At 50.9% G+C, this 13,201-nt stretch overlaps 1 protein-coding gene across 2 annotated transcripts in view; it reads right to left on the bottom strand.

Moving 5' to 3' along the window:
* Wwox (WW domain containing oxidoreductase) overlaps positions 1-13,201 on the bottom strand; it is an 861,609-nt gene that overhangs the window by 196,127 nt on the left and 652,281 nt on the right. The gene's annotated exons all lie outside the window — the stretch shown is intronic.

The following is a 13,201-nucleotide window of genomic DNA, read 5'->3' as shown; positions in this document are numbered from 1 at the left end:
TCAAGCATCCGCCAGCAGATGAATGCACAGGCAGCCTGAGCTATGAACAACACATGGGATACTATTCAGCCATGAACAGGGATGGAGTGCTGATCTCTGCTGCCACATGGATGAACCTGGAAACCACGTTGCTTAATGCAAGAAGCCAATCATCAACAACCTTGAATCCTCTCATTTATATGAAATGTCTAGGACAGCTGAATCCATTGCAACAAGAAAGCAGATTTGGGGGTGAGAGGGATAGAGGGTACCCTGCTGCTTAATGGGTGCAGGGTTTTACTGTGAGGCAATGCCGATATTTCAGGCCTAGACAGAAATGGGTTTTGCACAGTGAGAGTGTACTTAGGTGCACTGAACTGTTCTTTTTCAAATGGTTGATTTTATGCTACGTGAATTTCACCTCGATTTTTTAAAACCGGAAAAGAAGTATGTTGATGTTTCCCTGCTTTCCGAAAGAACTCATACCGGTGGGGAACTGGGGGTGAGGGTGACATTTGGGGTGCCGGGCCAGGTGTCCTTGCAGGTACCCTCAGAGCCCTGCCAGGCTGCAGGACCCTCACCCTCAGTGGAGAATTCCCCTTCCTCTGAGCACTTCCTGCGGGCTCAGCTTTCACCCTGCCCTTCCACGTCCCACCACATCCCTCTGTTGCTATAAAAATTTTGTGTTAAGCCACTCTGAGAAAAACGAAAGAAGCCATGCCCCAGGAGGGCTGTGTTGGCAGAGTAAAGGGGCAGCTCACTGAGCTTGTTTCCTGGTGGCTTCTGTCTTTGCTTTATTTGGGTGGCCAGGACAGAAATAGGACTAACCCAGGAAGTTCTCATAATTAATCAGGCAAACCGATATTATCAGGAAGATTTCAGGGCCGCTGGGGAGGCCATTTAGGGGCAGGACCAAAGGCCAGGGTCCTCCTCCTTTGAGCGCTCTCCCGTCCTCGGGCCCCTGTGGCTGAATGATCTTGCCAAAAAGAGCGGTTCAGAACAAATGCTTGATTCCAACACGTGTCGGGGCCAGAGACGGCTATGGAGGACCCAGCAGCTCTCAGGAAAGCCCCGGGGTTAGACAGAGCAGGCCTGGGTGGATGCGGGCACGAGACGCAGCTGAAGCCTGGCTCTCCTGGGCCCAGGGAGGTTGGCTGACGAGCCAGGTGCGAGATTCAGAAAAAAAAATCAAACCAACAAAACAAGAAGTGTCACATCTCAGGTGGAGACTTGCTTGTGGGTGGGCTGGAGGAAAGGGAAAGGTACCCTGAGGGCGTGCGGGGTGCACACATACTTTGGATGTGCCCGATCTCTGCCTGCTGGCGTTAAGGACACAGTGAAAACGTCAGCACTAAGATCGGCCTCGTGGGAAAAGCTTTGAAAACAGATGTTTGCAGTAAAGAGACCTAGTGTGGGCAAGATGGAAGCCACGTCTGTGAGCCCCTGGGAAGCCCCACGCGTTTTCTCTTTGTTCGGTCATTTCGGCCTCACACCAGTCCAGATGCCCACACTCTCTCCTCGGGTGTGAGGTTACGGCTCAGAGATGCCGAGGTCAGGGGACCCCCAACGCCAGGACCCCTGCAGGAGACCTGGATGGGGCCGTGCAGGCACCGTGCCTCTCCTCCGTCTGGTGGGTCCTTCTTCAGAGATGACTTGCTGGGGAGGCCGCCCAGGCCGCCACCGTCCTGCGCCGGGTGTCTCTGGTAGTCGCAGGCCCACGCACATCACGTGCTCCGGATTTGAGACTCTGACCACACACAGCCCTGAGTGCTGGGAGCCTGTGAGGACCCAGGGTACCAGGAGCAAAAGCAGCCACATCGGTTCTCATTTCAAAACTACTTAAAAATGAAGATCAGAGAGAAGTAGGTGTGTTTCACAAGATGCCGGTGAGATTACAGGGTGCACGGAGCTCTGCCAGAACAAAAGCCCCCATTTGTTGGTTCACTCATTAGCTCATTTGTTCATTTCTTCATTCCGAAGATGATCCTTGAGGGCCTGCTCGGCATTAGAAATGGAGCTGGACACACAGGGATGGACAAGGGGGACGTGACCTTGAAATCTGCACTCAGAAGGACGGCGCGTCCCTGAGCGGAGAGCAGGGCTCACAAAGGTTCCCAAGCCCTGGCAGCAGGTCACTGAGAGACTGAGGATGACAGAGGGGTGACATGTGGCCCCTGATAAGGCTGGGAGGGCAGCTGGGTCCATTCCCTCCACACGGCTGCCAGATTGTTTTAGAACTGGATCGCATCCTGGTGCTCATTCCGCGGATCCAAAGCCTCCAGTGGCCTCATTCTGCCCACAGAGAAGGCCTCCTTCAGGGCATGGGTTTCCCTGGCGTGACAAGGCCTCCAGGGTCATCAAAGTTGGCTCTTGGGGAGGGGGGACCCTGGGTCCTCTTTTAATGTACGAAGCAGACATGCATACGGTACACAGATGGCGGGTCTACCTGGTATTCTAATTTCCTGGGTGGAGGTGATTAGGAAAATCGTATCTAAAAAGGCCCCATGGTGGGGGTGTGAGATAAAGGCTGGAGCAGCATTCCAAGCTCGGGACTCAGCAGCGCAGGCGCGTGCCACCCGAGAGCTCTTGGTGGGAGCGGCTGTTCTGCTCATGGCGGGATGCTAGGCAGGGACCCTGGCCTCCACACCCAGGTGCCAGTGGCACATCAGCCCCCTCTTCCTGAGTTGTGCCAGATATCCCCTGGGGGAGGGGACAAAATGGCCTCATTTGAGAACCCCTGCACCAGGTGGGGGGGGGGGGTCACCCTTAAGAATGCTTACAAACCGACCACCGGATTATCAAGTACGCTGGATTCTCTAGTGCGTGGTGTCTCACTGGCTGAGCTTGACTGTGGTCTAGACTGGATAGGAAGAAGAGCAGAGCAGAGGAGGGACCCAGCCATGCAGCACTCGGGGCCCTGCTGCTTTTAGTGAAGGTCTTACCAAGCACTTGGGAGGCCATCCCAAAGCCCCCCCCCCCCCCAGAGAGAGAGAGAGAGGGGGGGGGGGGCTTTCAAGGCCTCCCGGGGCCTCAGGTGGACAGGAAGCTGGGTGGTCAATTTCCTCTGCTTTGGGCCTTGGAAGGTGACATTCTAAACACCAAATTCCACAGGGTGGAGGGCTGGGGACCCAGCACCAGACACCAAGTGTGGTGGGACAGGCGTCTCCTACTCTCTGCGCAGGGCCCAGACTGTCAGGTCATGTTTCTCTGAATCGGTGAGATCTAGGCTTATCCTAACCAAGGACAAAACAAAACACAAAGTTGGGAAAGGATTCCTTGTGCATCGTGTGATATATTTAAAAATGACAGGTGGCTTATCTTGGCTGATCATCTTCACGGAGATGGACTTGTCCCATTGTGAAATAGGGCTGAGCCACCTCCTCCTTCACCGTGGCTCTGGGAGACTTGTGCGTGTGAGGCACACGGGGTGGGGTGGGGGAGCCTCATGCTATTCAATTAAGATGTTTATTGATGTGACACATAAAACTCCTATTTTATTATCTGGCCTGGAAGGTGGTTATTCACGTAACTGCTTTGCTTCTGGGCTGTGGATTCATTAGAGACACTTTTTCTTTAACACAAATTCAAAAGACTCTCTTCTCTGATGAGTGTTTTCCTCCTTTTCCTTTCGGAAAGTCTCGGCTACATTGAATTTTCCCGATCTTGTTTGATTTGGGAAATCACACTGCACGTCCAAGGGCAGAAATGAGGCCGGTACTTCACAGTTTTGGAATGCAAGACTTTTTTTTTTTTTCCAGAAGGGTGAAACGTTTTAGGAAATGATTTTAGACACTCAACATAAATGCTGTGTGGGAAAAGAATGCAAGCCACCAATAAGAGCACCTTGAAATAGCTCCGGATTGGTGAAGTTTTATGAAATACTCAAGTTAGATTAAAAAAAAAAAATTCCAAACGTGCATAGGTGCATAGTGGTCCCTAGTTGGAGCCAGAAAATGTCCAATTCTATTGGCTGAAGGAAGTGGGGGGTCAGAGCTCATGAGCCCCGTGATCCCACCCTTCACATCTCCAGATCTGCACAGAAATTCTTCCATTTACCCTTTCTTCTTAAAAGTTTCATTGACTAATGAGGACTTTGAAAAACCAAACCAAGCAAACAAACATAAATTCATGTGTTCTCATACAATTGGGGAGAATTAGACATGAAGGAAAAAAATCTCAAAAAAATATAAAGAAGAAAAGAAAAAATGTGGGAGAGGGTCTTCCTGTTTGTCAGACACACTGCAGATGTCTGAAGAAAGTGACAGACAGGTTAAGAACACTCACGTGTTCGTTTCTGGTTCATAGATTATTTAGTAGATCTGTTTTGTATTTTTTTTTTAAAGTGGAGATCGTTCTAGAAGAGTTCGATTCTTCTTCCTTTTATCACCTTCCCCGTGTACCCAGCTGCTTCTGCCAGGGAAAGAAAGTGCCCAAGTGCCAACATGACAGCAGACTTTTGGGAAGCGGCTTAATTACTCATTACGAGATCCCATCAGCGCCAGCGCCGTCTGTGGTTGTGTAATGAGGGCCCTCGTCTTTCCTGGGATCTTTGCTCCTTCATAAAGGGGGATGTGGCAGAGATTTCCGCAACCCCACTTTGCACGGGAAGGGAATGAGAGGATTTTAATGCGTGAATTTGATGTCATTAACAATGCTGACAGCTGTTTAATCCCAGTGGAAACCACAGCTGAGTCCCCACTGCAGGAAAAAATAATTAACTCTTCCGTGCGATCCGAGGCAGGGATCCTGCGAATCAATTAGGGGGGCTCCCGCCTCACCTGCAGCTTTTGTCCATTACTCAGCCATTCGGTCAGGAGGCTCCGACCGACGCTAATAAAATGACAGGAGGCCCTTACCGGCTGGGAGACTTGTTAAGTTCCGAGAACAGTTTATTAAATGGGCCTGTTCGAAGTTTGCCATTAATTAAAATTAAGAACCTTTTTTTTTTTTTTAAATGTTTCCACTGAATCACGGAGCATAATGAACTAAAGTAAAAGGAAATAATAAAGTAGGAGTCTTAGGTGACCTGGTGTCGGGGAGGAGAAGGCGGCTGGCTGGAAAGAAAAATAGACTCTGTAGCCGAAACAGAAACAGAGGGTGGGCCGGGCAGAGGCAGGCGGCTGTGTGACACGTGCGGCTTGATTTAGACGGAACATTTAGACACCTGCCGCTGATGGCAGATTTGCTACCTTTCGTCCCTCCTCCCCCGGAGGAGTTCTGCAAGCCTCTCTCAGAGGCTTCGGGGCCTTTTCTCACTCGACTCCTTGCTGGCTGCTGTTCTTCCGGTGACTCTCTCTGCTGCTTTTAATTTGTAGAATGTTATCCATATAAATAATGTCTGATTAAGACCCTGCTTTGAAATACGTGGCGCTCACTTCACAGTTCCCCATCTCACAGAGCTCCTGGACCCTTTCCATTCATTTATGATGCGAGACTCTGAGCAGATGTCTTAAGTATTCAATGTTACAAACAGCAACATCGCAGGAATTTAAATCTGGCTCTTTGTCTGAACGCCCCTCCGAGCACAGCAGCTGATGGCCGGGGAGCCCGGCTTCATCTGGAAGCCACGCGGCTCTGCACCTGCCCGGAGCGTCCTCCTTGTGGGGACCGGAGGATGACCCGCTCTTTCCCGGAGGTCTGAGGAGTAAGGGGAGACCTTCCATCAGATGAGAGTCTGCTAAAGTGACAGGCAGAGGGAGGAGCGGGGGACAAACGCCAACCTGGCTGGGAAGGCTCTGATGCTCCGTGACAACGTGCCAGGTCCCTGGTGGACATTCACAAAGGGCTCTCGATGTCCACACCATGATCCCATTCCACTGATGGGACACTGAGGTCCCCGGAGGAGAAATGGGCCAGTTTGCTCCTGTGACAGATTTGTGTGTAAACCCTGGCTGAGGTTTGGAATCCAACGTCGGATGCTCTAAGGACAGCAGCGCTCGGCTGACCGCCACCTCTCTCCGGTCCTTTCAGGAGGCACACTTTACTGTATCTGACCTTGGGGCTCCAGCAGGGAGCTCTCTTCCCTTTCCAGGTTGATGGACACAAGCCCTTGGTCCAACCTTCCTCCTGATGGCCGTGACTGGTTGAGGGATACAGCACGTGGATCCAGATGGGCTAGAATCCTTCCAGGATGCATCTGTTCTGGGAGAAAGTGAGGATGTCTCTCCTGTTATCAATATGAGAACAGGAGTCTGGTTCTGCTGGTCGCCATCTTTCCCACCGGATAGAGAAAAACTGCTGCAGAAGTAACCAAATAGACCACCAGACAAAACAAGGGAAAGAAACAATCTAAGCCTCTGGATCCAGTCATGCCTGAAGCCAGCCCTTTAAGACTAGCCGGCTTATGAACCAATATATTCCCTTTTGTTTTAAGTTCGTCTGAATTGCCACCTAGAACTCTGACTAACGTGGAAGCGTGCATGCTCCAGGTGATCTTTCTCCACGGAGGTCTCAAGTGAATTCTCAGCAGGCTCCTCCTTTGCCTGGCACTACGTCATGTCCTTTCTTAGGGCCACGTTTTTCTGCAAGGTGTTCCACCTCGAATGTCTTGTTCTTCCACATCTGTACTGGGTGGGGTTCCACATGTCATTCAAGGCCTTGCAGGAACATGACTCCTTGGGTCCAGGCTTCCCAGCCTTCATTAGACAGCAGCAGTTTCCCCAAATAAACTCTGATCTCTCAAGGGCCAGAGTCACCTGCTATCCACTGTAATATTTTTAGCAACAAGTACCCTAGCTGGGCCCCAGGTCACTGTGGCCAATATTAAGAATTAGCTCACAGTGGAATGAGGCTGCCTTCCAGGGGACTGCTCTGTAGTGTGGGGACAGAGCTAAGGGAGCACAACCCTGGAGCTGTCCAGACAGGGACCCAGCTTCCACGGGCGGGTTGGCAGTAGGTGGCTCAGGGTGGAGACCACGGGCCTGTTCCATTATGTGTCACTTGGGCCACATCTAGGTCTCTGTTCCTGGTTCAGACTTACATGGGACTCGTGGGAAACGTGCATCAGATCGACAGAACCACACTATGGTTTTCAGGAGTTTTCATAGCACTTTTACTGAAGTATGATCAAATAACATCATGCATCAAAAGTGTACTACTCGATGATTTTTTTTTTGTAGTTGTAGATGGACAGCATGCCTTTATTTTATTTGTTTATTTTTATGTGGTGCGAAGGATTGAACCCAGTGCCTCGTGCATGCTAGGCAAGCGCTCCGCCACGGAGCTACAGCCCCAGCCCTACTCCACAGTGTTAAGTGCCTTCGCAGAGTTGTTCAGCGACTATCACAATCAGTGTTAGAATAGCCTTGTCACCCCCATCCAGGAACCCTGCTCTCCTTAGCTGCAAAGCCCCCCACCATGTCCTCACTCAATACAGCACCCCCTCCCCTGCTTTCTGTCTCTAGAGCTCTCTCCTCTGCACATTTCATACAAGTGGAATCTCACAAGATGGTGGGCTTTCATCACTGCGTCTATGATTTCGCATGATGTTTTCAATATCGTGTTTTCTGCTTTCTTACCAACAGCATATCAGGTAGAATAAAAACTGGTCTGATAAGAGAGGACCAGCTCTGGGTGAAAGGGCAGGATGAGGTCCAGGCCTGTCTGGACCTGAGGGGAATCTAGAACTTGCAAATAGAACCAGAGCCCCAACCCGTAAGATGGGACAGAGGAAGAGGCACACGGAGCCCGGGGACTCCTTGCTCCATGGCGCCCCTCTTATAATTGTGTGCAGGGTCTCCAGCGAAGGAAGCATCGAGGCCAAGGCCCCTGGCTCCAGGCTGCAAGCCACTTCTGGGCCCTGTGTCTAGACACATGGAGTCCTGTTCACTGCACATTTGAGAGCAGAAAAAAGATGTGGTATTTCAATTTCTCTCTCTCTCTCTCTCTCTCTCTCTCTCTCTCTCTCTCTCTCTCTCTCTCTCTCTTTCTCTCCTTTAATTTTAAGGAACTGCCTTCTCCATGAAGGGGTATTATGTGACAAACATTCTAAGTCCCTTCTCATGGTAATACTGTACTTTGCAAATGGCTCGGCGCCAATCCAATTGAACATAATAAAATGGAACAATCTGCGCATCTCAGTGGCTTCCATCCTCACCAGGCTCACGGCTCCCAAACCAACCGCAGCCTTTATAAAGGAGAAGAGGAGAGGCCTGGGGTCCTGTGCTCACTGTCACCACCAGAACCTCCCCACAGGGTCCTTGGGAAAAGCCCTCCCTACCGCTTGGTGTTTACTGGTGGAAGGAACCTGCAACACTCCTCAGGATGTCCTCTACTTGGGGTGGTTCGCGGTGAAGCCTAAGATTGCTGTCCTGTTCTGTGACATTGGCCGACTCTCCCAGGGTTGGGGGTGGGTGGGGGACAGGTGCTGCTGGGTCACCTCCAGAACCTGGTCTCTTTGGTAATTAGCAATCATGATTTCTGGCTGTTCACATAGAATGTCCTGAGGTTGAAGCACACTCCCGACTAGGGCTGGGGGTCACAGTGCCCTGTAGGGCCCCTACATGGGACTATGGAGCACGGGTTCTGGCAGGCGGGAAGTCACCCTCTCCTTCTGCATTGCACTACGCTGTCTTTCCTACCACCAGGCACTGCGCTAGGAGCTGCAGACAACGGGACGGTAATGTCCAGACCTTGCTCCGAACTGTCACCCCCACCATCTTCACTATGCCGGGGCGTGTGCTAAGGAGGCAGGGAGAGCACAGAAGGGGCCCTGGGTCCTCCTGCTTGCCCGCCCTCTGTACCTCTGGGGTGCCCCAGGATGCTGCAGGATGCGGCCTGACCTAAGGGAACCCACCCGTCTCCTCCCATCTGCCCCACCTGCTTTGACAAGTCTCACAGACACAGACGAGGGCCTTTGTGCCCTTGGGTGCAGCCACCAGCTCCTGGTCCTCCTGAGCCAGCGCCTGGCCCCGCAGGTGAACCTTCATTAGGCTGGAGCCTAGCCCCAGCTGATCCCCCCAGTCCAATCATCCGCGTGACCCTCGTCTCGGCCACGTCCTGTGTTTGGGTTGCCTTTAAAGGACAGTGGGGCAGGGCGGTCACATCCCACTTCATGGGTCTGGGTCGGTCCACTTGCAACACCACTTTGGACCCTGATCCTGCTCCTGTTCTTCAGGGTCCCCTCAGAGAGGCAGGTACCTGGGGAAAAGAGGGTGACGTAGCCATCAGTTTCCTCAGGGGTGGGCAAGATGCTAATAGGGAAAGTTCTAGAAGGTAAGAGGTGACAACGTGGCTCTAAGGAGGCCTTTGGGTGACTTGTGTTTTCTAAATATTCTCCCTCCAGTGCAAAGAACAAGAACCGTTCATAATAAAATACTGGACAGTGTTTACCAAGCCTCGCTACACGCCGGGCCCACTCCACCCGCGTCACACACGGGGACTCCTTCAGTCCCCAGCACGGCTCCCTGAGGGGGGAATTCTGATGGTTCCCATTTTGCACATTTGGAATCTCAGGTACAGAGCAGTTGAATAACTTCCCCCAAGGAGGACAGGTAGTGTGGGGAATTTGAATCCAGAACACTGTTTTTGATGATGCTGAAGACAACTTTGTGATACGTTTAAGCCCCTTAAAAAGTCTACACCCTTTGACCCAGTGTTTCTGCCTTGAAATCTAGCCTTAGGAGGCAGTAGAATATTACATATTGATGAGTCTAAAACACACATTGTTTTTTTGGTTTATTTATAATGAGAAAAATCTTTTAAGAAATCTGTATTTTCAATGCTAAAGGAACGGCTAATAAAACTAGAGGAATTGCTAAGAAATAGTAAGTACAGTGACCATTAAAAGTGATGCCTTCTCCATGAAGGGGCATGATGTGACAAACATTCTAAGTCCCTTGTCTCACAGAGCACGTTATTTAAGCCTATATAGTGCCCATGCCTGTAATCCCGCGGCTCGGGAGGCTGAAGGAGGAGGATCTCAAGTTCAGCAACTTAGTGAGGCCCTAAGCAACTTAGCGAGAACCTGCCTCAAAATTAAAAAAAAAAAAAAATACAAAGGGCTGAGGATGCTGCTCAGTGGTTAAGTGCCCCTGGGTTAAGTCCCTGGTACCAAAAGAAAAAAAAAAGTGGTATTTATGATGAGTCGATAATCTTGTAGAACTGTTATAATGTTAAAAGGCAGAGCTGAAACTTCTTTAGAAGGTACGGTTATGAACCCATTTAGGTGCCAGGGTGGAGGGTGTACAATGACACACAGAAGCAGCATGTCCTTTTCCATGTGATTCTGCCTGGGAAGGTCTGTTACCTCCTTCTAACCCAGAGTCTCTTAACCCAGCGCCCTGAAAAGACTCCACCTGATATTTTGTTTCCCAAGATAACTACATGTAGAAGGAGAAGTTGCCCCATTGAGTTGAATATCTCATTTGGATGGTAAAGCGAGGCCCCTTCACCAAAGAAAAAGTAAAGAAACCAAACAACAAGGCTCGAATCCCCAGGCCTGCTCCCGCCGTGTGTCCGGACCTGGCGAGGCACACAGGTAACACCGGAGTTAACTTCTCCAGACTTGATCTGCGGCTCAGACCAAACCCCAGCTCCTCCCTCCTCCAGCTCTATTTGAGAGCAAATTGAGCCCAAATTAGATCACCTGTTTTGTCCAATTGTATAAGCCACGGCGATACTGTTTGGGAAAATCTAATAGTGTTAATCTAAGACCGCTCCTGTGCCCACAATAGAATCAAACAAATAATCAATAAGTCTCCAGATATTATAACATCAGCGAGGGAAGAGAGAAGAGCAAAGCTGTGTTTGCAGAGTTGGCTGCTTACCGGCATCACGTCACAACGGCAAGGACAAAGCCAAGGCAAGAACCCACAGTAACGACCCCCAAGCCACTACTGTCCCTTGTCCTCTAGATACCAACAGTTCTAGAGTCTTCCAGTGGGAGGCATTAAGTTGGGAACCTGGACGAGGCAGGGATGTGGCTAGGCATTGAAGAAGTTCATTCGATCGTCAACGGTAACCCTTTGGCATGCCTACTATCGTCTCCATTTAATGGATGGACAGATTTGAGGTTCAGTTCACCCGCCCAGGGTCACACAGCTAAATGAGTCACACAGTGCAAGTGGAGAGAGATAGTTATGAATCAAAGTGGTGCACATATGAGCATCTATTGTACAAGTCTTTGCATTTATGCGTGTGTGAAATTTTTCATAATACTAAACCACTGGGGTGCATGCTACCCAGTGGAGAAAAATGAAATGCTGTGGATGAATTCCACAACAGAATGAGGAGCAAAAGCCCAGGATACTAAGTAAGTCCTACTGTAGGGTTTACTTATCCAGCACTCAAGGAGAGAAAGCTGTGGTGACAATAAGAACAGTTGTGGGTTCTTAAGGATGGTGCCCCTTATTGTTTGGAAAGAGCGACAGGTGAGACCCCTGGGGTTCTGGGGGTGTCTTCTGTCTTGACCGGGTGGTGTCGGCACAGGTGTGTGAGCTGTGCGGCCAGAGCGGGTGCACGTCACCGTAGGCGGTAGGCGGGCAGGACGCCTCTCCAGGCAGATCTGATGCCAGTGGCTCATGCTGTCCTCACTCCCTGGGCCTGTCATTCCTCCTGGGAGCTTCTGGTGCGTTCACTTGGAAACCGTTTCAGAGGACTGTCTCACAGAGCACGTTATTTAGGCCTTTCAATGCAATGTGAGGCAATCTTACTTCCTGTAAAAATGACTGTCCTCCCTGGGAGTGAACTTGGCCTACGAGGAATCCACGGATGTGTGACACTCAGCTTCCTAGACCCTGTCCAGGCGCCAGGGCCTTCCCCCTCCTTCACAATCAGGTTTCTTCTGTCTTTCTGGCTCCAAATATCTGCCTTCTCATGTGAGATTTGGCCACCAGGATGCAGAAAGGACGAGCCACTTCCAAAGTCCACCACACGAGGGTCACCTGCAGGGCAGACCTCCCGGTCAATGGCATGGCCTGGCCTTCTCTGGGGGACATCCCAGGGCAGAAGGCAAAGCTCTCCACCTTGATCTCCCCAAAATCTTCCCTTTCCAAAGCAGGAAGAAGGCACCTGGGAGCTTGTTTGGCGGCAACCCAGGAAGGAGGTCCTGAGGGAGACAGGACAGCTGTTTATGGCCACGGAGACCCTGCCTCTGGATCGAGTTAGCCAGCTTTCCGTCACTGTCACCCAGGGATCCAGCTCTGCTCCCAGTCCCCACCCACACCCGACAAGACCAACTTAGAGGAGGAAAACTTTATTTGAGGCTCTCAGTTCCAAAGGTCTCAGTCTACGGATGGCTGAGTCCACTGCCCTGGGCCAAGGTAAGACAGAACATCGTGGTGGGAAGGAGAGGGGGCTGCTTCATTCATGGCGGCCAGAAGCAGAGAGAGGGAAGAGAGAGGGGGCCACAGAGGAACCCGTCCAGGGCAGGCCCCCAGAGACTCACCTCCTCCAGCCACGCTCCTCCTGCCCACATTTACCACCCTGTTAGTCTGTGCAAAATAGGATGATCACAGCTCGTGATGGAATCCCTTCACCTCTCAACATTCTTGCATTCTATATTTAGGAGCTTTGGGGAGACACTTCTCCAACCATGATACAGCTCGGCTCCCCATCCCCACCTACTCACCTTCACTATGAATTTGAAAGCAGCACCTTCTGGAGGCAGGCCGTATGGAGCCCCAGAAGGATTTCTATCAAGTCAGTGAAATAGGAATAGGCAGGAGAGAGGGCCTGGAATGGCAAGGTGACTAACACTGTCATAACTGGGGTTCCCAAGTTCCTCTCCTGACTTTCAAAATCGGAACCTCTGGCACTCACCCCAGGAACACACTCGTCTTAACCATCTTGCCCTGGACATTCTCTGGCACGTGAAAGTTGGAGGATCAAGGTCTCGGTTCAACAGTCCCCTCAAGGGCACTCAAGGGAACAGGTTTTTCATTCATTTATGGACCCATCCATGTGCCCAGCCCCTCAGCCAGCAGCTAGCCATCTCTCCAGCCATCCACTTTCCCCCCACCACTTTCATAACCGACTCTGTCCTTGCACCCATCCATCCCATAACTATACCCCTGCTGAGGGTTATCTCTGTGCCATGCCACAGACTGCACCTTCTTTGGTGGTCAAAGACAAAATTTCTCCACACCGACTAGTTTAACTACATCCAAGTATCTAGTCATCTGTCCAAGTACATCATCACCACCATTATTTATTTATTCATTTATTCATTCATTTATTAAGTACCAGTAATTAAACCCAGGGACACCACTGACTCACATCTCCA

This window comes from Ictidomys tridecemlineatus, chromosome 15, assembly GCF_052094955.1.
Source record: "Ictidomys tridecemlineatus isolate mIctTri1 chromosome 15, mIctTri1.hap1, whole genome shotgun sequence".
In the NCBI taxonomy this organism is placed as follows: domain Eukaryota; kingdom Metazoa; phylum Chordata; class Mammalia; order Rodentia; family Sciuridae; genus Ictidomys; species Ictidomys tridecemlineatus.
Note: the sequence above shows the minus strand (reverse complement) of the source record. Positions and strands in the feature narration are given on the sequence as shown.